Source organism: Mirounga angustirostris, unplaced genomic scaffold (assembly GCF_029215605.1).
Source record: "Mirounga angustirostris isolate CCGP_5_RB_7025 unplaced genomic scaffold, mMirAng1.0.hap1 SCAF_11, whole genome shotgun sequence".
NCBI classification, from domain to species: domain Eukaryota; kingdom Metazoa; phylum Chordata; class Mammalia; order Carnivora; family Phocidae; genus Mirounga; species Mirounga angustirostris.
The window spans coordinates 64,349,122-64,371,524 of NW_026991719.1; positions in this window are offsets into that span (position 1 = coordinate 64,349,122).

A 22,403-nucleotide genomic window follows, 5' to 3' on the forward strand; every position below is an offset into this window, starting at 1 on the left:
ACAATTCTGGACTTCAAGTTATACTACAAAGCTGTAGTAATCAAAAGAGTATGGCACAAAAAGAGACATATCAATCAACAAAACAGAATAGAAAATCCAGATATTTACCAACAACTATAGATCAATTAATCTTCGACAAAGCAGGAAAGAATATCCAAAGGGAAAAAGAATGTCTTCAACAAATGGTATTGGGTAAACAACAGCAACATGCAAAAGAATGAAACTTGACAACGTTTTTACACCATACACCAAAATAAATTAATGATAGATTAAAGACCTAAATGTGAGACAGGAAACCATCAAAATCCTGGAAGAGAACACAGGCTATAAGTTCTTTGAAATCAACCATATCAACTTGTTTTCTAGATATGTTTCCTGAGGCAAGGGAAACAAAAGCAAAAATAAACTATTGGGATTACATCAAAATAAAAAGCTTCAGCACAGCAAAGGAAACAATCAAATAAACTAAAGACAACCTATGGAATGGGAGAAGATATTTGCAAATGACATATCTGATATAGTGTTAGTGTACAAAATATATAAAGAACATATTTGGGGCACCTGGGTGGCTCAGTTGATTAAGCATCTGCCTTTGTCTCAGGTCATGATCCCAGGGTCCTGGGATCGAGCCCTGCATCAGGTTCCCTGCTCAGCAGGGAGACTGTTTCTCCCTCTATCTCTGCTGCTTTGCTTGTACTCTCTCTCTCTCTTAAATAAATAAATAAATAAATAATTTTTAAAAAAATATGCAAAACACAAATAATTCAATTATAAAGTGGGCTGAAGACATGAACAGACATTTTCTTAAAGAAAACATTCAGATGGCCAGCAGATTCATGAAAACATGCTCATCATCACTATCAGGGAAATGCAAGTCAAAACGACACTGAGATATCACCTCACACCTGTTAGAATGGCTAAAATCAACAACACAAAAATAGTGGGTCTTGGCGAGGATGTGTGGAGAATAAGGAACAATTATGTACTGTTGATAGGAATGCAAACTGGTGCAGTCACTGGGGAAAAAAGTATGGAAGTTCTTCACGAAGTTAAAAATACTACTACCCTATGATCGAAAAATCCCACTACTGGGAATTTACCCAAAGAATATGAAAACATTAATTCAAGGGGATAACTTCATTGCTACGTTTATAGCAGCTTTATTATTATTATTAATTATTATTATTATTTTATTTAAAATCAGTACATCATTAGTTTCAGTTGTAGAGTTCAGTAATTCATCAGTTACATATAACAGCCAGTGCTCATCACATCACATGCCCTCCTTAGTGCCCATCACCCAGTTACCCCATCACCTCAACCACCTTCTATCCAGCATCTCTGTTTGTCTCCTATAGTTAAGAGTCTCTCATGCTTTGTCTCCCTCTCTGATTTCTTCCCATTCATTTTTCCTCCTTCCCCTATGATCCTCTGTGCTGTTTCTTAGTCTGTATATGAGTGAAACCATATAATTGTCTTTTTCTAATTGACTTATTTCACTAAGCATAATACCTTCCAGTTCCATCCATGTCAATGTAAGTGGTAAGATTTCATCCTTTCTAATGGCTGAGTAATATTCCATTGTGTATATATATATATACTGCATCTTCTTTATCCATTCCTCTGTTGATGGACATCTCGGCTCTTTACATAGTTTGGTTATTGTGGACCTTGTTGCTCCAAACATTAGGGTTCAGGTGCCCTTTTGGATCACTACATTTGTATCTTTGGGGTAAATAACTAGTGTGCAATTGCTGGGTTATAGGATAGCTTTATTTTTAGCAGCAGTATTTAAAATAGCCAAGATATGGAAGCATCCCAAGTGCCCATCAATTGATGACTATATATATATTTTTTGTGTGTGTTTTCCAGTGGAATATTACTCCACCATTCAGTGGAATATTATTCAGCTATAAAAAAAAAGAATGAAATCTTACCAGTTGTAAAGACATGCATGGAGCTTGAGAGTATAGTGTTAAGTGAAATAAGTCAGTCAGGAATGTAAAATACCATATGATTTCACTCATATGTAGAATTTAAAAAACAAAACAAATGAGCAAATTCAAAACAAGAGTGAAGATGGGAGAGACAAACCAAGAAACAGACTCTTAACTGTAGAGAACAAACTAATGACTATCAGAAGGAGGTGAGTTGTGGGATGGGCTAAATATTTTATGGGGATTGAGGAATGCACTTGTCATGATGAGGACCTGGTAATATATGAAATTGTTCCATCACTATATTGTATACCTGTAACTAATATAACACTGTATTTTAACTAACTGAAATTTAAATAAAGACTTTTTAAAAAGAAGGAATGAACGAATTAGAAAATAAATTTAGAACAGATAAATAAAAACAGCATCTGTCTTTTGAAGAACATCCACAAAATTGATGAATCCTTTTCCAGATTCATCAAGAAAAAAAGAGAGAGAAGATGGAAATACATAATATCAGAAATGAAGGAAAAGAAATATCATTTGACACCACAGAAATACATAGGATTTTAAGAGAATATTAGGAAAAATTATGTGCCTACAAATTGGACACCTAGAAGAAATAGACAAATTCCCAGAATAGATGAGCTTACAAAACTGAATCAGGTAGCAATAGGAAATTTGAACAGACTGATTACTAGTAATGAAATTGAATCACTAATCAAAAAACTCCCAACAATCAAAAGTCCAGTACCAGATGATTTCACAGCTGACAACAGCAAAACACTGAAAGAAGAGTTAACACTTATATTTTTCAAGTTATTGCACAAAATAAATCAGAAAGGAAAACTTCCAAATTCATTCTGCAAGGCCAGCATTACCAAAACAAACAAAAATTCCAAAAACTACTGGCTAATTTATCTGATGAACATAGATGCAAAAATCCTCAAGAGAAAACTAGAAAATCTAATTCAACAATACATTAAAGAAATAATTCACCATGATCAAGTGGGATTTATTCCAGGGATTCAAGGTAAGTTCAAAATTCACAAATCATTCACAAATCAATTAATGTGATAGAACACATTAATAAGAGGAGGGAGATGAACCATATGGTCTTCTCAGTTGATGCAGAAAAAGCATTTGACAAAATACATCATCCTTTCCTGATTAAAGCTCTTCAGAGTATAGGGATAGAGGGAACACTCCTCAAGTTCATAAAATCCATCTATGAAAAACCCACAGTGAATATCATCCTCAATGGAGAAAAGCTGAGAGAATTTCCCTTAAGATCAGGAGCACGTCAAGGATGCCCACTCTTGCCACTATTGTTCAACATAGTATTAGGAGTCCTGGCAACAGCAGTCAGACAACAAAAAGAAATAAAAGGTATTCAGATTGGCAAAGAAAAAGTCAAACTCTCTCTTTTCGCATATGACATGATACTTTATGTGGAAAACCCAAAAGACTCCGCCCCCAAATTACTAGAACTCATCCAGCAATTCAGTAATGTGGCAGGATACAAAATCAATGCACAGAAATCAGTTGCTTTCTTATACACTAACAACACAACTGTAGAAAGAGAAATTAGAGAAACAATTCCATTTACAATAGCACCAAAAACTATAAGATACCTCAGAATAAACCTAACAAAAGAGGTAAAGGATCTATACTCTAGGAACTACAGAACACTCATGAAAGAAATAGAAGACACAAAAAGATGGAAAATATTCCATGCTCATGGATGGGAAGAATAAACATTGTTAAAATGTCTATGCTACCCAGAGCAATCTATACCTTCAATGTCATCCCGATCAAAATTCCAATGCCATTTTTCAAAGTGCTGGAACAAACAATCCTAAAATTTGTATGGAATCAGGAAAGACCCCAAATTGCCAAGGAAATGTTGAAAAAGAAAAACAAAGCTGGGGCATCACATTGCCCGATTTCAAGCTATATTACAATGCCATGATCACCAAGAAAGCATGGTACTGGCACAAAAACAGACATATAGATCAATGGAACAGAATAGAGAACCCAGATATGGGCCCTCAACTCTATGGTCAAATAATCTTCTACAAAGCAGGAAAAAATATGCGATGGAAAAAAGAGTCTCTTCAACAAATGGTGCTGGGAAAATTGAACAACAACATGCAGAAGAATGAAACTCGACCATTCCCTAACACCATTCACAAAGATAAACTCAAAATCAATAAAAGACCTCAATCTGAGACAGGAATCCATCAAAATCCTAGAGGAGAACATAGGCAGTAACCTCTATGACATTGGCCGCAGCAACTTCTTTCAAGATACATCTCCAAAAGCTAGTGAAAAAAAGCAAAAATGAACTTCTGGGACTTCATCAAGATAAAAAGCTTCTGCACAGCAAAGGAAACAGACAACAAAACAAAGAGGCAACCCACGGAATGGGAGAAGATATTTGCAAATGACACTACAGATAGAGGGCTGGTATCCAAGATTTATAAAGAACTTCTCAAACCCAACACCCAAAAAACAAATAAGTCAAAAAATGGGCAGAAGACATGAAAAGACACTTCTCTGAAGATCGCATACAAATAGCTAACAGACACATGAAAAAATGTTCATCATCATTAGCCATCAGGGAAATTCAAATCAAAACCACATTGAGATACCACCTTATACCAGTTAGAATGGCAAAAATGGACAGGGAAAGAAACAACAAATGTTGGAGAAGTTGTGGAGAAAGGGGAACCTCTTACACTGTTGGTGGGTATGCAAGTTGGTACAGCCACTCTGGAAAACAGTGTGGAGGTGTCTTTAAAAATAAAAAAATATATATAGCTACCCTATGACCCAGCAATTACACTCTTGGGTATTTACCCCAAAGACACAGATGTAGTGAAAAGAAGGGCCATATGCACCCCAATGTTCATAGCAGCACTGTCCACAATAGTCAAACTGTGGAAAGAGCTGAGATGCCCTTCAACAGATGAATGGATAAAGAAGATGTGGCCCATATATACAATGGAATATTACTCAGCCATCAGAAAGGATGAATACACAACTTCTGCATCAACATGGATGGGATTGGAGGAGATTATGTTAAGTGAAATAAGTCAAGCAGAGAAAGTCAATTATCATATGGTTTCACTTGTTTGTGGAACATAAGGAATAGCATGGAGGACGTTAGGAGAAGGAAGGGAAAAATGAAGGGGGGGGATTCAGAGGGAGAGATGAGCCATGAGAGACTATGGACTCTGAGAAACAAACAGGGTTTTAGAGTAGAATGGGGAGGGGGAATGGGTTAGCCCAGTGATGGGTATTAAGGAGGGTACGTACTGCATGGAGCACTGGGTTTTATAGGAAAACAATGGATCGTGGATCTGCACATCAAAAATTAATGATGTATTGTATGGTGACTAACATAACATAATAAAAATAAATAAATAAATAAATAATAAATAAAATAAAATGTAAACAAAAAATTTCACAAATCAATCAGTATGATACATCACATTAATAAGAGAAGAATAAAAACCATGTGATCATCTCAATGGATGCAGAAAAAAACATTGAAGAGACAACATCCATTCAATCAAAACTATCAACAAAGTTTGTTTAAAAGTAACATCCTCAAAAAAAAAAAAGTAACATACCTCAACATAATAATAGGCATATATGAGAAACACACAGGTAAGAACATACTCAATGGTGTCAAACTGAGAGCTTTTTTCCTAAGATCAGGAATAAGACAAAAATGTCCACTCTCACCAGTATTATTCAATACAATAATGGAAGTCTTAGCTGTAGCAATCAGACAAGAAATAGAAATAAAATATACCCACATTGGTAAGGAAGAAGTGAAACTGTCACTATTTGCAGATGACTTGATGCCATATACAGAAAACCCTAAAGACCACACACACACACACACACACACAAATAGAACTGATAAATAAATTTAGTAAAGTCGCAGGGTACAAATTTAATATAAAAATATGTTGCATTTCTATACACTATTAATGAAGTAGCAAAAAGAAGAATTAAGAAAACAATCCTGGCCACCCCCACAGCTGCTGCCACCACAGCCATTGCACAGTGGGCTCTCCAGCCTGGCAGGGCCAAGCCACCACTGAGTGCCGAGAGAGAGAGAGTGAGACAGACAGAGAGACAGAGAGAGAGCAAGAGAGTGGGGGAAGGGCCAGAGGGAGAGGGAGATAGAGTCACAAGCAGACTCCATGCTGAGCTTGGAGCCCAAAGCAGGGCTCAATCCCATGACCCTGAGATGATGACCTGAACTGAAACCAAGATGCTCAACCAACTACACCACCCAGGTACAGCATAAAGAAGATCTGGGCCAGCCATGCTGTGTCTATGGACAGTTCCACAGTAATGAATCAGTGTGTATTCAGAGGGATGGAAAAAAAACAAGGAAAGGCTTAGGTGGCAGTGAAAAAAACAACTTCCCCATGTTCTCCTCCCCTAAAGCCTGGAATTTCAGAGGGTGCCTGGTCTTTACACTTGCCTAGGCCATTTGGGAAGAAATTTCTAGACTCTGTGGCATTGGAAGAACCTTTGGATATTGTAACCTCAACCTTTTAAATATTGGATGTAGAAAATAAGGCCTAGTGTATTAGGACTCTTGATTGCAAGTGATAGAAATTCAATTAAAACTAGCTGAAGTGGGATTGGGGAAGATGGCAGAAGAGTAAGTGACCCTTTTTTCATCTGGTCCCTTGAATTCAGCTAGATATCGATCAAATCATTCTGAACATCTGTGAATTCAACCTGAGATCTAAGAAAAGAATTGCTGCAATTCTACAAGTAGAAAAGCGACCACTTTTTGCAAAGTAGGAGGTACAGAGAAGTGAATCTGAGGGGGTATATGGGAAGATAAACTGCAGGGGGAAGGAGCCTCTGGAAGCCTGCTACCAGAAAGTGATATAGCAGTGGAGTGCAAAATTGGAACTTTTAGAAGTCTGCTCCTGTGATAGACATCCTTGCCTGAAAGGTGCTCAGGTGGTGAGGTGGGGCAGAATCCTAGGTGGGACAGTGTAGTCTCAGGATCCCTGGAGTCACAGAAAGAACAGGGATGCCAGGGTGCAGCAGAGTTCCCAAGCTTTGGAGTGGGGAAGCAGGCTACAATCAGCGAGCCCAGGAGTGGGATCTTAGGTCGGTCTTGCCATAAACCAGGAACCGTGGAATGATCAGGTGACTGCTCTACAAGCAGGGGCCCAGCAAGCAGTAGAACTTCTGTGAGACCCTCCTCCTTCCCTGGGAGGAGTGGTGAGGGTTCATGCACAATCTGGCAATCACTCCAAGAGCAGGAGGCCAGAAAGTGGCAGAACCACTGTGAGAACACCCCCCACATTCCTCCAGGGAGATTGGCACAGGTACACACCACAGGAGTCTGCAGAGTTTGGTACACACAAAAGTGATTGACTGCTTTTTCCTGAGGGTACACTGAAGAGTGGGGGCTGGATTGTTCAGCTCCAGAGCTGGAGGTCAGGGCGCTGCCATTTTTGTTTATTTATTTATTTTTCCTTCCGCTGAAGTGGTGCAGAGAGCCTTCAGGGAACAAAAGCCACATAGAGAAACCCTAAGCAGCTTACAGTGAGCCCAGCCTCCTGGCAAGGGGTGCTGTAACTCAGCCCAGGAAATAATACTGTTTAATAATATTAATTTAATTAATATATTAATTAATATTAATCAATAATAATTAATTAATATTAATATTAATATTGCACTGAGACTCAGTGCAACAGGCCCTTCCCCCAGAAGACCAACAGGAACATCGGCTAATACCAAGTTTATGGCTCACAAAGAACGGAAAAACTCCGGGGGTGCCTGGGTGGCTCAGTCATCAAGCATCTGCCTTTGGCTCAGGTCATGATCCCAGGGTCCTGGGATTGAGACCCGCATGGTGCTCCCCACTCTGCGGGAAGCCTGCTTCTCCCTCTCCCACTCCCCCTGCTTGTGTTCCCTCTCTCGCTGTGTCTCTCTCTGTCAAATAAATAAATAAATTCTTTTAAAAAAAAAGAACTGAAAAACTCCTGCACTAGGGGAAAATAGTATATAGAACTCGAGGTTTTTTTCTCATGATTCTTGAGTCTTTCAGTTTAAAATTTTCCTTTTCTTTTTTTTCTTTTTTCACTTTTCAAGTATTTTCTTATTTTATAACTCTTTTTTAAGTATTTTTTCAATCTTCATTTTTGCATTTACTTTTATAGATACAGTCTATAAATTTTATAGATACATTCTTCATTTTTGGCTTCCTTTCACTGTACTCAATTTTCTTGTTATATAAATATATATATAATATATTATTATTATTATTATTATTATTAATTTTATTATGTTATGTTATGTATATATAAATTTTGAGATTTAGTGTCTTTTAACAAATAGACCAAACTACACCCAGAACCAAGTGTATGACCCTGTTTTGTCCATCTGTGAGATTATATTCTCTCTTCCCCCCCCTTTTTTTCTTTTCTTTTTTCGTTTCTAATCTCTTCAGATTTGTCTAGTGTATATTTTGCTGGGGTCATGGTTGATATTTTGTATTTTGTTCTCTTTTTCATCTGTTCTTCTCTGGACAAAATGATTAGAAGGATAAATTCACAACAAAAGAAAGAACCAGAGGTACTACTCTGCCATAGATTTAATTGATATGGATATAAGTAAGATACTGGACCTAGAATTTAGAATAATGATTTTAAAGATACTAGCTGGGCTTGAAAAAAGCATAAAAGACACTAGAGAATCTCTTAGTGCAGAAATAAAAGAACAAAAATCTAATCAGGCCAAAATTTAAAATGCTTTAACTGAGATACATTCTAAAATGGATGTTCTAATGGCTAGGGCAAATGAGGCAGAAGAGAGAGTCAGTGACATAAAAGACAAAATGATGGAAAATAAAGAAGCTGAGGAAAAGAGATAAAAACAAATAATAGATCATGAGGGGAGGCTTCAAGAAATTAGCAATAACATAAAGAGAAACAATATTAGAATAATTGGGGTCCCAGAGGAAGAGGAAAGAGAGGGACAGAGGGCATATGTAAGCAAATCATAGCTGAGAACTTCCCTAATCTGGGGAAGGAAAGAGGCATTCAAACCCAGGAGGCACAGAGAACCCCTCTCAAAATCAATAAAAATAGATCAATGCCCCCAACATATAATAGTGAAGCTTGCAAATTTCAGAGATAAAGAGAAAATCTTGGAAGCTGCTCAAGACAAGAGGTCCATAATCTACAAGAGTAGAAACATTAGACTGGCAGCAGACCTATCCACAGAGACCTGGCAGGCAAGAAAGGAATGGCATGATATACTCACAGTACTAAATGAGAAAAACATGCAGCCAAGAATACTTTATCCAGCAAGGCTGTCATTCAGAATGGAAGGAAAGATAAAGAGCTTCCAGGAGAAACAGAAACTAAAAGAATTTTTGGTCACTAAACCAGCCCTGCAAGAAATATTAAAGGGGATTTTGTAAGCTGAGAGCCCAAAAGTAACAGACTAGAAAGGAACAGAGACCATATACAGAAACAGCGACATTACAGGCAATACAATGGTACTAAATTCATATCATTCAATAGTTACTCTGAATGTTAATGGGGTAAATGCTCCAATCAAAAGACACAGGGTATCAGACTGGATAGAAAAGGAAGACCCATTCATATGCTGTCCAAAAGAGACTCAGTTTAGACCCAAAGACACCTCCAAATTAAAAGTGAGGGGGTGGAGAACCATTTATCATCCTAAAGGAACTCTAAAGAAAAGTGGAGTAGCAATCCTCATATCAGAAAATATAGATTTTAAACCAAAGACTGTAGTAACAGACCAAGAGGGACACTATAACATACATAAAGGGTCAATCCAACAAGGAGATCTAACAATTTTAAATATTTAAGCTCCTAAATTGGGATCAGACAATTATATAAACAAATTAATAGTAAAATTAAAGAAACACATTGGTAATAATACAATAATAGTAGGGGAGTTTAACACCCCATTCACAGCAATGCAAAGATCATCTAAGCAGAAGATCAACAAGGAAACAAAGCCTTTGAATGACACATTGGACTAGATGGACTTTATGGATGTATACAGAGCATTCCATCCTAAAGAATAAGAATACACATTCTTCCTGAAGTGCACATGAACATTCTCCAGACTAGATCACATAATGGGTAACATATCAGGTCTCAAATGGTACCAAAACATTGGGATTATTCCCTGCATATTTTCAAGCCACAATGCTTTGAAACTTGAACTCAATCACAGGAGGAAATTTGGAAGGAACTCAAATACTTGGAGGTTAAAGGGCATCCTGCCAAAGAATGAATGGGTCAACTAAGAAATTAAAGAAGAATTTTTAAAAATCATGGAAACAACTGAAAATAAGAACACAACTGTTCAAAACCTTTGGGATGCAGTGAAGGTGGTCCTAACAGGGAAGTACATAGCAATACAAGCCTTTCTCAAGAAACAAGAAAATTCTCAAATACACAACCTAACCAAAAACCTAAAGGGGCTGGAGAGAGAACAGCAAATAAAGCCTAAACCCAAGAGGAGACAATAAATAATAAAGATTGGAGCAGAAATCAATGAAATAGAAACCAAAAAATGGAAAAACAGATCAATGAAGCTAGGAGCTGGTTATTTAAAAGAATTAATAAGATTGATAAACCTCTAGCCAGACTTATCAAAAAGAAAAGAGAAATGACCCAGATAAGTTAAATAATGAACGAAAGAGGAGAGATCCCAACCAACACTGAAGAAATACAAAGAATTTTAAGGACATATTATGAGCAAATACATGCCAACAAATTAGGCAATCTGGAAGAAATGGATGCATTCCCAGAAACATATAAACTACCAAAACTGAAACAAGAAGAAATAGGAAACCTGAGCAGATTCATAACCAGCAAGGAAATTGAAGCAGGAATTAAAAAATCTCCCAAAAAACAAGAGTGCAGGGCCGGATGGCTCCCCAGATGAATTCTGTCAAACATTTAGGAAGAACTAATACCTATTCTTCTGAAGCTGTTTCAATAAATAGGAATGAAAGGAAAGCTTCCAAATTCATCTACGAGGCCAGCATTACCTTGATCCCAAAACCAGACAAAGACCCCATTAAAAAGGAGAATTACATGGGGCGCCTGGGTGGCTCAGTTGGTTAAGCAACTGCCTTCGGCTCAGGTCATGATCCTGGAGTCCTGGGATCTAGTCCCATGTCGGGCTCCCTGCTCAGCAGAGAGTCTGCTTCTCCCTCTGACCCTCCCCTCTCTCATGCTCTCTCTCTCTCAAATAAATAAATAAATAAAATCTTTTAAAAAAAGGGGAATTACAGAAAAATATCTCTGATGAACTGTGGGAACACAATCATGGGTTAATAAGTTATAGGTCCACATAGCAGAGCAGGAAACTGCTTTCTGTCTTGCTGAAAACCACAGGATATGCTTCAATTATCCAGTACAAGTTCTACCAGATTTGTGGGATTCTTATGCTTGCCTGTTTTTGCCTAACCTATAGAAAACTCATGTCCGGAAATATTAAAGCCTACCCTTTGAATTGTTTAAGCTAATTACCTTGTTTGCTTCAAGAACCTTGTAACCCCCTGCTCTACACTTACGGAGCAGCAGAGGGAGAAGGAGAAGCAGACTCCTCACTGAGCAGAGAGCCCCACGTGGGGCTCAATCCCAGGACCCTGAGATCATGACCTGAGCCAAAAGCAGACCCTTAACCAACTGAGCCACCCAGGTGCCCCTATTACAACTTTTAAAGGTGGCCCATTGCACGGTTTTTGAGGATCAACTTGTTAAGCCTCTGCAGACCAGGCAGGGAGTTTGCCATTGTTTTCCAAACCAAGGGACAATAGATTTAGACTTGTGGGAACAAGTAGGGAGAAACCTAAAATGAAAACATGAGCAGGGAGAAAAGATCCCAACCTCTATATTAGTAACCTGGAGTTTAATACATATGGTCTTATGTTCCCTATATGTCTCCCCTTCTCAAGAGCACAAAAGGAGGATGAGGGCCCTTCTCCTGCTCCTCTTCTTCCCCCTATTAGGTGTATGTCATTCAAGACATTGAGCAAACCTCCATAGAGGAATTAAAAGATTCCTCTCTCCTTTCTCTGTTTCTTACTTTACAATCTCTTATAGACAAACGTCAACACCCTCTTTTTATTACTCATATTAGATCTCATGCAGATTTGCCTGGCCCCTTAACCTCTGGCAATGCCCTCGCTGACTGCTTTGTAGGTTATAACCATGCCTTGAAAACAACTACACAGTCTCATTAATGTTTTCATAGAAATTATAAATCCCTTATCAAATAATTTCAGTTAACCATCTTTCAGGCCAAACAAATTATTTCTGCCTGCCCAGACTGTCAACAACAGTCTGGCAGACAAAAACAATGGGGATCAACCCTCACAGCCCAGGACCTAACCAAATTTGGCAAACTGGCATAACTCACTCTACTCTCTTTGGTTTTCAGAAATATATTCATGTGTCAGTGGACACATCTTCTAAGTTTGTGTCAGCTTCCATTCATACTGGAGAGAAAGTAAAATGTGTTATTAGCCATTTCCTACATACTTTTGCATGTATAGGAAAACCACAACAAATTAAAAATGACAATGGGTCTAACTATCTATCCTCCACATGTAAAAATTTCTGTCAAAATTGAGATGTTCGACACACCACCAGTATCCCCTACAATCCTACCGGACAGGCCATCATAGAATGCACCCATGCCATACAAAACCATGTTAAAAAACAAACAAACAAAAAAACATAAAAAGAGGGGAATACCTATAATACATCACCACAGGATGCACTTCAGGAAGCATTATACACTTTAAATTTTTTGAATTGCAGTTCATATGGCCTCATGTCTGTGGAATGACATTTTAAATCTTCCCCTGAAAATCCTATATGAGCAAAGGACCTGATTAAGGACATCGCCCAAGAGGATAATTCCTGGAAGGGACCCTATGATTTGATTACCTGGGGGGCGAGGATATGCTTGTGTTTTTCTCTCCACAGGACCACATAAGATGCCAGCCCATTTTGTTAAACCTTACCATGAGCTGGAAGGATCATCCCTTCAACCCTCTCCCCCAGATGGCCAATCTTTCTCTTCAAGGACATCAACAAAGACCCTGCCCAAAAACAACCAAAGCAGCTGATATGACCTGGGGACAACTAAAAAAAAAAACTTGATCAACAGGCCACTAAAGTCATGCAGCAGGTTGGAGCTCTACCCACCCTGGAAAACAGGTTTTTAGCATAGTTAGCTGTGGTATCACAGAATTCAGCCAAGGTAATAATGTTCCTGTTCCTTTCCCTTGTTTGTGTCACCTCAGCTCAGCTTCATCTATACTGGGCACACATCACTGACCCCCTCCCCTTTTTAGACCTGTCTCATGGTGGGATGCTGACCCTCTGAGCAGCAATGACACTCAATGGACTGGGTGCACTTGGATCCCACCCAAAGGACTCCTCTCAAAACAATGTGATTGGCTGGCTTTAAATAATTCTATTTCCTTTGTTTCCCCTTTTTTACTAGTCTGTTTCACTACTGATGACATGTCAGGTTGTTTAAAAATTAAGTATTGAAATTATTTGCATTACTTACCCAAATTTAGAAACCCAAAATGCTAATCTTACACTTATTTTAATTGTGGCCATAGACTCTGGGACCCCTTCCAACCATTCTCTGCCCCCCCCCCAATAGACCATTGTCAAATGACTAAGGTCTGATCTCCTAATAGCCAATTTGTCTCCTGGCAACCCTGTAGATCTTCTCACACCCATGAGAAGCTCCTCTTTCATAATTGTATTCTTTTTGATTGGGGCCCACAAGGATATTTGTCCTCTTCAGGAAATAAAATGAAATTTTTAGAACCCAGCAATACTGCCATTCATTGGACTGATGGGGGACTTTCTGGTCTCATCTTAAGGGTCACCACTGGCTCTATACATAGCCTTTGGCACTTCACTCTATGGCATATTTCCCTCCCTTTTCTTCCCTGAAATGTTTTCCATGGCCAGTATAATAACAAAAGTGGGAAGTTTACAGTTAACCTCACCTCCAATATTTCTTTTTTTTTTTTAAGATTTTATTTATTTATTTATTTGAGAGAGAGAATGAGAGACAGCACGAGAGGGAAGAGGGTCAGAGAGAGAAGCAGACCCCCTGCTGAGTGGGGAGCCTGATGCGGGACTCGATCCCGGGACTCCAGGATGATGACTTGAGCCAAAGGCAGTCACTTAACCAACTGAGCCACCCAGACACCCTCACCTCCAATATTTCTGATCACATTTTGTCTTGCATGCCACACCCTTATGTTTTTCTTATGTCTTTCCATGAGATAAGAATCACCTCTGATGGCAATTTTTTAAAAGATTTTATTTATTTATTTGTCAGAGAGAGAGAAAGAACAAGCAGGGGAAGTGGCAGGCAGAGGGAGAAGCCGGCTCCCTGCTGAGCAAGGAGACTGATGGGGGACTTGATCCCAGGACCCTGGGATCATAACTTGAACTGGAAGCAGACGCTTAACCAACTGAGCCACCCAGGCATCCCTGATGGCAAATTTTATATGCTCAATATTCAAACTCCTTCATGGTATATTTCCTGTGTCAGCCACTTGAATATTACAAATCTAAATATCTCTCATATCATCATGCTAAATCATCAACTTCAAGTATGGTTACCTGTGAATTTGACATGCCCTTGGGAAGGATCTAATGGCCTTGCCAGGCTAACTCAAACCATTTCTAAATGGAGATCCAAATGATTTTATTGGATGACTTATCACTTTCCTCATCTCAGCAGTAATTATTTTAGCTACTGCTTCAGTTGCCACTGTTTCCCTTACAGAATCTATACACACAGCAAATGCCATTAATCATGTTATGACTAATATAATACATGCCCAGACCCAAATAGATAATGGCATCATACAAAGATTACAATCAGTCAAAGTGGCCCTTGAGTGGTTGGGAGATAGACAACAGGGTCTTATTGACAGACAACTTATTCAATGTGATTGGCAACATGAAAAAACATGTGTCACCCCCTTGTTTTATAATCAATCTCAACATTCTTGGGAATTGGTAAAAAGATACTTGCAAGGAGCCTTCTCCTCCAACCTGCAGTCCAATATCGACACCTTCTCTGCCCAGTTACATCAACAATTGCTCAGTATACAAAAAGAAACTGAAACAAGTAAAATGATTAAATTCCACTAACTGGCTCCATGGCATCAATCTACATATATGGATTATGAGGGCATTATGTCTGATAATCATTCTCATTTTCTCCATAGCCTTCAAGCTATTTTTTCTGCCCTGAAAGCCTCAAGATGCCAAAATCAACAGATGATAACACTGCTTCAATCAAGGGCTCCAGATGAATCAATAAACAAAAAAGGGGGATATGTGGGAATACAATCATGGGTTAATAAGTTATAGGTCCACATAGCAGAACAGAAAATTGCTTTCTGTCTTGCTGAAAACAACAGGATATGCTTCACTTATCCAATACAAGCTCTACCAGATTTGTGGGATTCTTATGCTTGCCTGCTATTGCTTTACCTATAGAAAACTCACATCCAGAAATAGTAAAGCTTACCCTTTGAATTGTTTAAGATTAATTGCCTTGTTTGCCTCAAGAACTTCATAACCCCCTGCTCTACACTTACATCGCTGCTCTACACGAATTCCTATGATGTCTGTTACTTTGTTGCCTAAAGTCTTTAAATTAATAAATAAGATTGTCAGTTAGCAGTTTGGGGAGTCTATCCTCAGCTTCTTTCTCACCTCTCTTGACTGATCCATAGTCTTGAATAATTATTTCTGCCGCCATGGGTTTTGCTGGTTGAAACCCACAAAATAGTGGTCGGAGCCCCCAATGAACATGGATGCCGAAATCCTCACCAAGACACTAGCCAATAGGATCCAACAGTACATTTAAAGGATTATTCAACATGACTGGGATTTATTTCTGGGCTTCAGGGGTGGTCAACATCTGCAAATCAATCAATGTGATACATCACATTAACAAAGAAAGGACAATAACCATATGATCCTCTCAATTGATGCAGAAAAAGCATATGACAAAAGACAGAATCCTTTCTTGATTAAAACTCTCCACAGTGTAATGATGAAACATACCTCAATATCATGACAGCCATCTACAAAAAACCCACAGCAAATATCATTCTCAATGGGAAAAAACTGAGAGCCTTTCCCCTAAGGTCAGGAACATGACAGGGATGCCCACTCTCATCATTGTTGTTCAACATAGTACTAGAAGTCCTAACCTCAACAATCAGAGAACAAAAAGAAACAAAAGGCATTCAAATTGGCAAAGAAGAAGTCAAACTCTCACTCTTCATAAATGACATGATACTTTATGTGGAAAACCCAAAAGACTCCAACCCAAATTGCTAGAAGACATATAAATGGCCAACAGACAAATGAAAAACTGCTCAACATCACTTGGCTTCATGGAAATACAGATCAAAACCACAATGGGATACCACCTCACACCAGTCAGAATGCCTAAATTAACAAGTCAGGAAACAACAGATGTTGGTGAGGATGTGAAGAGGAACCCTCTTACACTGTTGGTGGGAATGCAAGCCAGTACAGCAACTCTGGAAAACAGTATGAAGATTCCTCAAGAAGCTAAAAATAGAGCTACCCTATAACCTATAACCTATAATTATAACCTAGCAATTTCACTACTAGGTATTTACCCCAAAGATACAAAGATAGTAATCCAAAGGGGCACCCGCACCCTAATATTTATAGCAGCAATGTCCACAATAGCCAAATTGTGGAGGGAATCCAGATATCCATTGACAGATGAATGGATAAAGAAGATGTGGTATATATGTACAATGGAATGTTACTCAGCCATCAGAAAGATGAAATCTTACCATTGACATTGATATGGATGGAACTGGAGGGTGTTATGCTGAGTGAAATAAGTCAATCAGAGAAAGACAATTATCGTATGGTTTCACTCATTTGAGGGACATAAGAAACATCACAGAGGATCATAGGGGAAGGAAGGAAAAACAGAATGGGAAGAAATCAGAGAGTAAGACAAACCATGATATACTCTTAAGGGAAAGAAATTGAGGGTTGCTGGGAGGGAAGTGAGGGGGGGAATGGTGTAAGGAGGGCATGTGATGTGATGAGCACTGGCTGTTATATGCAACTTATGAATTACTGAAATATACATCTGAAACTAATTATGTTCTGTATGTTGGCTAATTGAATTTAAATAAATAAAAAAAAACACTAGGGGAAAAGAGAGAAAACAATCTCATTTAAAATTGCACCAAAACATAAAATAACTAGGAATGTGTTTATGTAAATAAGTGAAAGACCTGTACTCTGAAAACTGTAAAAACATTGATGAAAAACAATTGATGATGACACAAAGAAATGGCAAGATATTACATGCTCATGAATTGGAAAAAACAATATTGTTAAAATATCCACAGTACCCAAAGCAATCTACACATTTAATGCAATTCTTATCCAAATAAAAACATTTTTCACAAAACTAGAACAAATAATACTGAAATTTGTCTGAAAGCCAAAAGACTCCAAATAGGCAAAGTAATATTGAAAAATACAAAGCTGGAGGTATCACAATCCCAGCTTTCAAGATACACTACAAAGCTATAGTAATCAAGGCAGTATGGTAGTAGCGCAATATTAGACACATAGATCAATTAAACAGGATAGAGAACCCAGAAATATACTCACATTTATAGCAAAAGAAGCATGAATATACAATGAGGAAATAGTATTTTCAATAAATGGTGTTGGGAAAACTGGACAGCTACATGCAAAAGAGGGAAATTGGACCACTTTCTTACACCATACACAAAAATTAACTCAAAATGGAACAAAGGCTTAAATGTGAGACCTGAAAGCATAAAAATCCTAGAAGTAAACATAGGTATTAATTACTTTGACATTGGTTGTAGAATTTTTTTTCTAGTTATGTCTCTTCAGGCAAGGAAATTGAAAGCAAAAATGAACTATTGGGATTATATCAAAATAAAAAGCTTTTGCACAATGACAGAAACTATCAACAAAATGAAAATGCAGGAGCACCTGGGTGGCTCAGTTGGTTAAGTGTCTGCCTTCGGCTCAGGTCATGATCCCAGGGTCCTGAGATCAAGCCCTGTATCAGGTTCCTTGCCCCACAGGGAACCTGCTTCTCCCTCTCCCTCTGCCTGCTGTTCCCCCTGCTTGTGCTCTCTGTCTCTGTCTCTCCATCTCTCTATCAAATAAATAAATAAAATCTTTAAAAAAAATGAAAATGCAACCTACTGAATAGGAGAAGATATTTCCAAATGATATATCCAATAAGGGGTTAATATCCAAAATATATAAAGAACTTATACAACTCAACACCAAAGCAAACAAATAACCCATCTTAAAATGGGCAAAGCCCCAAATAGACATTTATCCAAAGAAGACATACCAGTCACCAAGAATCACATGAAAAAAAGCTCAACATCACTAATCATCAAGAAAATGCAAATCGGGCTCCTGGTGGCTCAGTCGTTAAGCGTCTGCCTGTGGCTCAGGTCATGATCCCGGGGTCCTGGGATCGAGGCCCGCATCGGGCTCCCTGCTCCACGGGAAGGCTGCTTCTCCCTCTCCCACTCCCCCGGCTTGTGTTCCCTCTCTTGCTATCTCTCTCTCTGTCAAATAAATAAATTTAAAAAATTAAAAAAATAATAAATTAAAAAAAAAGAAAAAAAAAGAAAATGCAAATCAAAACCACAATGAGGTATTACATTTCTCCTGTCAGAATGGCTAAAATAAAAAGACAAAAAATAACAGAGTTGTCAAGGTTGTGGAGAAAAGGGAGCCCTTGTGCAATGTTGGTATGAATACAAATAGGTGAAACCACTTGAAAAACAGTAAAGTGTTTTCTCAAAAAAAATGAAAATAAAAATGTCATATGATACAGTAATTCCACTATTGTGTATTTATCAAAAGAAAATAAAAACACTAATTCAAAAAAAAATATGCAACATCTTTATCCACTCATCTGTCAACGGACATCTGGGCTCTTTCCGTAGTTTGGCTATTGTGGACATAGCTGCTATAAACATTGTAGTGCAGGTGCCCTTTGGATCTCTTGCTATTTGCAATTATGTGAATGGAACTAGAGGGTATTATGCTAAGGGAAATAAGTCAACAGACAAAGCTAATTATCATGTGATCTCACTCATATGTGGAATTTAAGAAATAAAACAGAGGATCAAAAGGGAAGAGAGGAAAAAATAAAACAAGAGGAAATTAGAGAGGGAGATGAACCATAAAAGACTCTTAATCATAGAAACCAACAGGGTTACTGGAGGGGAGAGGGAGGGAATGGGGTAACTGGGTGAAGGACATTAAGGAGGGCATGTGATGTAATGAGCACTGGGTATTATATAAGATGGATGTACCACTTGGGGCACCTGGGTAGCTCAGATAGTTAAGCGTCTGCCTTCAGCTCAGGATGTGATCCCAGGGTCCTGGGATCAACCCCCACGTTGGGCTCCCAGCTCAGCAGAGGGTCTGCTTCTCCCTCTGCCTCTGCCTCTCTCCCCTACTCATGCTTTCTCTGTCTCTGTCTCTCTCTCTCTCAAATGAATAAATAAAATAAAGAAAGAAAGAAAGAAAAATCTAAAAAAAAAAAAAGACAGATGAATCACAGACCACTACCTCTGAAACTAATAATACATTATATGTTAATTAATTGAATTTAAACTAAAAAAAACTTAAAAATCACCCTTATGTTTATTGCAGCATTATTTGCAATAGACAAGATAGAGATGAATGGTAAAAAAAATATGATGTGTGTGTATACATTATATGTTAGATATATAATGGAATATTACTCAGGCATAAAAAGAATGATATCTTGCATGTGAAAAAATATGGGTAGATCTAGAGGGTATATGCTCAGTAAAATAAGTCAGAGAGAGAAAGACAAATATATGATTTTACTCATATGTGGAATTTAAGAAACAAAACGAAGAAAAAAAATCAAACCAAAAACAGACTTAAATACAGAGATCTATCTGGTGGTTGCCAGAGGGGGTATGGGTGGGCAGATGGGTGAAATAAATCAAAAGGGATTAAAGATACAAACATCCAGTTGTAAAAAAGAAACAAAAAAATACAACATTTGGAATATAGTCAATAAGATGCTAATAACACTTTATGGTGATAGATGCTGACTACACTTATCATGGTGAGCACTGAATATTGTATAGAATTGTTGAATCAATATGTTGTACACCTGAAACTAATGTAATACTGTATGTTAATTATACTCAATAATAAAAATAAATGTAGTTGAAAGTTTAAAAAACATTTCACTAATAAATGCAAATATATAGTAAAAGCAATGGATTAACCACTTATAAAGCTAATATAAAGATTAAAGACAAAAATTATAAATTAACTAAAACTATAATTGTTAATTAAAAGTTGCATGAAATGAAAAGATGTAAAATAGTGCACGAAAAATAACACACATGGGTGATAAAAATGCAAAGATTTTAGAATATGCTCAAAATTAAGTTGCCATCAACTTAAAATACACTGTAGGTATATTGTTATATAAGAATATATATATGATGAATATATATGCTGTATATATTTATATGAAGTTATATGAGAATCTCATGGCAACCACAAAGCAAAAATCTATGGTAGATACACAAAAGACAATGAGAAAGGAGCGCCACCTGCGTGAGTTAAGCATCTGGCTCTTGATTTTGACTCAGGTCATGATCTCAGGGGTCCTGGGATTGAGCCCCACATCGGGCTCCCTGCTCTGTGGGGAGCCCGCTTCTCCCTCTCCCACTCCCCCTGCTTGTGTTCCCTCTCTCGCTGTGTCTCTCTCTGTCAAATAAATAAATAAGTAAAGTCTTTATAAAAAAAAAAGAAAAAAGAAAAACAGTTTTATGAGGAATATTTTTAGTCATACAGGCCTACCCCAAGAAACAAGTAAAATTTGAAATAAACAATCTAATTCTATACCTAAAGAATATAGAAAAATAGGAGCAAAGCCCAAAGTTAGTAAAAGGAAGGAAATAATAAATGTGAAAACAGAAATAAACTAAATAGAAACTAAAAAGACAATAGAAAATTAAACTAGGAGCTGGTTTATTGAAAAGATAAAATTCACAAACCTTTAGCTAGAATCACAAAAGAGGAGGGCTCAAAATCAGAAATGAAAGAGAAGAAATTACAACTGATATCACAAAAATACAAAAGGTCATTAGAAACTACTATGAACAATTACAGGCAAACAAATTGGATGACCTAGAAGAAATGGGTAAATTCCTAGAAACACAGTCTTCCAAGATTGAATCAGGAAGAAACAGAAAATCCCAATAGACAAATTATTACTAAGGAGATAGAATCAGTAATCAAAAACTTCCCAACAAACCAAAATCCAGGAGCAGATACTTCCCTGGTGAATTCTCTCAATGATTCAAAGAAGATTTCATACCAATCCTTCTCAAACTCTTCTAAAAAATTGAAAAAGAGGGGCGCCTGGGTGGCTCAGTTGGTTAAGCGACTGCCTTCGGCTCAGGTCATGATCCTGGAGTCCTGGGATCGAGTCCTGCTTCGGGCTCCCTGCTCGGCAGGGAGTCTGCTTCTCCCTCTGACCCTCTTCCCTCTCATGCTCTCTGTATCTCATTCTTTCTGTCTCAAATAAATAAATAAAATCTTTAAAAAATAAATAAATAAATAAATAAATAATTGAAAAAGATGAAATGCTTCCAAACTCATTTTATGAGGCAAGGTTTACAGGTCAATATCTTTGATAAACATGGATGCAAAAATCCTAAACAAAATATTAGCAAACCAAATTCAACAATGCATTAAAAAGATCATACACCATGACCAAGTGGGATTTATTGCAATCGATGTGATACACTACATTAACAAAATGGAGGATAAAGTAATATAATTATCTCAATAAATGGAGCAAGAGCATTTAACAAAATTCAACATCCATTTATGATAAAAACTCTCAATGAAATGGGTATTGATGGAATGTACTTCAATATAATAAAGGCCATATATGACAAACCCACAAGTAACATAATACTCAATGGCAAAAAACTGATAGTTTTTTTCCTTTAAAATCAGAATAAAGATAAAAATGTCCACTCTCACCACTTTAATTCCACATAGTAATGGAAGTTCTGGCCACAGCAATTAGTCAAAATAAATAAAGAAATAAAAGAAATAAAGAAAGAAAAAAAGAAATGTCATCTAAATCAGAAAGGAGAAATTAAAACTGTCATTATTTGCAGATGGCATGACACTGTCTATAGAAAATTTTAAAGACTCCAACAAAATAACTGTTAGAACTAATAAATAAATTCAGTAAAGTTTCAGAATGCAAAATCAATATACA